Genomic DNA, 4,750 nt, shown 5'->3' with positions numbered 1-4,750 from the left:
GTTGTTGTAATTCCTTGTCATTACAACAACACGTGGTGTTTTTTTCCCTCTCTTTCTCGCTTCCCTCCCCTCTCTCTAAAAGTAAGTAAGTAAGTAAGTAAGTAAGTAAATAAATAAATAAATAAATAAAATCTTTAGACATAGTTACAACAAAGCTCACGGTTACAGAAGAGTCTCCCATGTCAGCAGACTTGTTTTAGGCAACTGAAGCTAGTTCCTTTTAACCACCAAAACTTAATGACAATCATTATCATCATTCTATCATTATCACTCTTTTTTTTAAGAAAAAAATGGTTTATTTTAAAGTATATGAAAAAGAGTAAAAGGCAGATGTTCATTATATAACCAAGAATGTTAAATATTTGAAAACTGTAAATCTTCTAAAATGTGGTAGGCACTTTCAGAGAGCTAAATATTGCAAATTATCTTACCGTATGTCTTCTCTAATATGAACAATATTTGATATGATGAAAAATACCAAGGAGATCTAACTAATTTCAATCAAAGTCACTCAATCGAGGTTCAACTTAAGTGCAAAAGTGAGAGTTTTGTCCAAGATCTGACACATGAAGCTTCCAGTAGAATTTCAGAAATGTTTACAAAAGTATCTTCCGTTTTTACATGTGAATGTTTGGGTGTTGCTGTGTTGTTGGCTTATATCCACTACAGCAACTGATTTTAGGCTAGCCCAAGGTCTTCAGGCATGAAGGCTTGAATAACTTTCTAACTCATCAGACATTCTTTTTTTTCCCTATCACACCCTAATGGGAAAGGGGTAGGTGTCCTTGGAGAACCCTGAGGTTGGTCTGCTGCTGCCCTGGGTAGCAGCCGAACTGCTGCCTGGACCCCACATGGGACCTGGTGTAGGAGCCAGGGAAGTGGAGAGCTGAACCAGCCCCCCTGAGAAGCTGCCACTGTGTTGCAGAGTGGCTGCTCCCATAGAATCTACCCTGGCCCATACAACTCTGTGTGATATAGGCTCCCTTGCCCATTCCAAGGGGCAGACAACTGTGATCCACCTCTGCCCAGGACACTCCAGAAGCTTCTCCAGCTGCTACAACCTCCTACATCCGGGCCGCAGTAAGGAGGAAAGGAGGACTTGGGGAGTCAAAACTTCCACAGGTGCACGTCTACAGATGAAAATGAAGACCTCACTGCTGTGTCCCTGGAACTGTCCCATTATCACTCTGTTTTTAAAGATTTTATCTATTTACTCTTAGAGAGAGAGGAGGGGAGGGGAGGGAGAAGAAAAGGGAGAGAAACATCAATGTGTAAGAGATACATGAATCAGTTACCTCTCGCATACCCCCAACCAGGGGTCTGGTTCACAACCCAGGCATGTGCTCTGACAGGGAATCGAACCAATGACTTTTTGGTTTGCAGGTCAGCGCTCAGTCCACTGAGCCACGCCAGCCAGGGTCCATTAGCACTCTTGATTAAAATTTTCTACTACTTACGATTAAAACACTTCTACTGCACAGTGGAGTTATTTTAGTCTAGAGGATTTGAAATCCTTAAAGTCAGTTTTTCATGTCATTTTATTTTTTTACCAGCTGCTTTAAGTTTTGAGCAGTCCCTTTGACTTGGAAAGCAAGTGACAATATTGTCAAACTGATCACTTGTTATTTTCTGAGAAGTCAGAAATCTAAGGAGTTAAGAACAGCAACAAACACAGGATTCTGCATCTAAGAGCACCCAGGATAGCAAGAGTACATCTATTATACATTATAGATACACTATATATATGTGTAGAACTGTAAGTGTACGACTATGGAGATTTCAGCGTACATCGCAGATCTGAAACTCATGGAGAAGTCATCTTAAATGAGTGTTGTCTTTCCTTCAACAGCTCAGAGTGTACCTGGAGCTCCTATATACTTACTTACTAAAATAATTTATATTTCTGTAGCATTTTTCCACAGAGAAATTCTGAACATCACTTCATTAAACACCCACATATTCCTATGAGAAATGAGGAATCAGATAGTATTATTCCTATTCTAGAAATGAGAAAACTAACATCTCAACATCTTAATACAAGGCCTGTCCAGAAGGTGTCCAGCCATATACTATGAAAATTAAGAGACATTTATTGGAGAAGATGCAAGATACAAGAAACACTGTACACAGGACAATGACACCTCTGTCCCCTTCAAAGTAGGCACCTTGGGACCTCACACAGTTCTCCCAGTCATCATCAGCTGTCCCGTCATATTTTCCTGAATCTCATGGATGGTCTGAAAACTCTTGCCTTTCAAAGGTTATTTTAGTTTTGGGAAAAGCCAGAAATCACTGGGCACCAAATCTGGGCTGTAGGGGAGCTGAGTCACCTGGGTGATTTGATAAAAAAAAATGCTGCATGAGATGTGATGCATGAGTGGGCGCATTGACATGATGAAGCTGCCAATCAGCAGTTGCTAATAGCTGCTGCCTTGAACACTCCTCTGTGGTTTCTGCAGAGTAAGAATGTTCAAGCTTAACACAAAATTTGATACAGACTTGTTGCTCTACTCGCTCAGTCATTTTGAATATGATGACCACACGGTGCACATGCTCACTCAACAGCATCCTCTGCCCCCCTGACTAGTACAGTGAAGTTGTCATTGTTCACACATGTGCATTCCAGTCTACTCTCCTTGGCTGCCAGGTTACATCAATGTTGTGCAAACCATTCTTGTTATATTAACAATGGCTGGACTTTTTCTGGACAGACTCTGTATACCCAGAGGTCCTATATGAACAGGAACAAGATCCCTTTTTTCTCTCCTCCTTCTCACCAGGCGATCTTTGAGACTCACCCAGGAGTCTGAATTTAGCCCTCAGTATTTTCAGCTATTTCCAGGAATGGAGCCTGCCAGAAAGTAAAGCCCAGTTCTTGAAGCTGATAAATCCACCCTTGACTTTTCCCATCACTAATGACCACAGGCTTAGGCCCTGTCTGCCTCTAAGGTCATGTGGTTTTCGTTGCTACAACAACCATGAATCTATCACATTTCATTATTGAATGTAAACTGCCAGTCACTTACATTTTATCTAATCTTATTAGAGCAACTGCGCTGTGCATCTCTAGGGAGTGGAGCAGCAAATAACAGAGCTGCAAAGGATTCTTTCTTTTCCTATGTAGATTTTGGTGCTGTGAGTGACAGTAGATATTATTGGATGGTGGGCATGTGGGATGTTCTGGAGGAATAGCAGACATCTGAATAATTACAGGGTGGTTGGGAGGATTAAAATGAAAGGAAGTAACACAAGTGAAGTGCTCACCAAAAGGTCTTGCTCAAAGAAAATGTTCAATAAATGTTAGTTGTTGTCATTATTAGCAGTATTTGTAGGTTAGCTGGTAGAATTTGGGAAGAGGTAATAATGGTAATTGTGGTTATTAAATTAGACTTACATTTCACAAAAGGTTACAAGGTCATTATCATTTTTCCCATTCCACTGATGATAAAATGGCACACTTAGGATTTGACAGAGGTTTCTCTGATTTTAACAAGTTCATTCATTCATTCATTCACTCACAAATACTTACTAAGCTGCTGTGCACCATTCACTGAGCCAGACAAAGAGGTGAACAAGGAAGAGCTGGCCCCTGCCCTCACGGGACCCAGAGTCCAGGGAGGAGTACAAATGGGCAAAACTCAAACATCATGGTGTCCCAAAGCCCACCCTCATTCTTGCCTTGCCACTTTGAATACAAACCTTTGCCCCCTCTTCATCCTCTCAAAGTAAATTCACTCTCTTAGGCCAGGAAGAAAAGGATATTTTACTGAAGAATGCCCAGGGGAGGGTTCATACTTCACAACACACAGACTTCCTCTCCAAAAGTCTCCATTAGCATCTTTGTCCTCCCCACCACCAGTCTCCCAGTCCAGTGACAGGCTCCTGGCCCAGTGTCTGCCCTGCAGGACACTGTATGGCTCTTCCTTCCTTATCAGACGACTTCAGTCTTACATCTCAGATGTAAAGGCCCTCCTATTAATGAGAAATCCCCTCCCTGGAAGATGGCCAAGAAACTATAAATACATTTTTTTTTCCATCTGGTCCTATAGGTAAACAGGTAGATCTACTGGGGTGTGATCTCCTGTGTTAGGTCTCCTGTGTCCCACATAGAGGGATGTGACTAGGGTGTGACTTGGAACCTGGACTTAGGGTAGCAGGGCAGGCGTCTTGGGAAAAGTGGTGTCTGAGGCATGGTAGACTGTGTGGTTGCCTCCTCAACGTCTATTGTCCAATTCTTGGTGACCACCCTGATGTGGCAGTGGAGGTTGTGGGGGGGGGGCACCCAAACCTTCTACATGAAGCTCATGTGTTTTGGGGTAAACAGTACTAACCCCCCAACTCAAGTCTAAGCTAACTAGCACAATTCCACTCCCCCCTTATACCTCCAGCCACAGCTACTGGTTCAGAGGTGAGCAATATTGGTTCAGAGATGAAAAAAATATGGAAAAGAGAGAGGACCGGTAGAGGGGAAGGCTTGCAAAAGAAACACTAACATTTTTTTTTAAAGATTTTATTTATTTACTTCTTTTAGAGAGAGGGGGGAGGGAAGAAGGAAGACAGGGAGAGACACATCAATGTGTGAGAGAAACATCGATCGGTTGCCTCACACGCCCCCAACTGGGGACCTGGCCCACAACCCAGGCATGTGCCCTGACTGGGAATCAAACTGGCGACCTTTTGGTTCATAGCTGGCACTCAATCCACTGAGCCATACCAGCCAGGACACACTAAATTTTCTGTAATGAACAGT

At 42.6% G+C, this 4,750-nt stretch overlaps 1 pseudogene; it reads right to left on the bottom strand.

The window, feature by feature from the left end:
• Positions 1-586: 586 nt before the first annotated feature.
• LOC123811341 lies at positions 587-1,304 on the bottom strand (annotated as a pseudogene).
• Positions 1,305-4,750: the final 3,446 nt, after the last annotated feature.

The sequence above is a fragment of the Phyllostomus hastatus genome, unplaced genomic scaffold, assembly GCF_019186645.2.
Source record: "Phyllostomus hastatus isolate PE091 unplaced genomic scaffold, TTU_PhHast_1.1 phas_scaffold_78, whole genome shotgun sequence".
Classification (NCBI taxonomy): Eukaryota; Metazoa; Chordata; class Mammalia; order Chiroptera; family Phyllostomidae; genus Phyllostomus; species Phyllostomus hastatus.
Note: the sequence above shows the minus strand (reverse complement) of the source record. Positions and strands in the feature narration are given on the sequence as shown.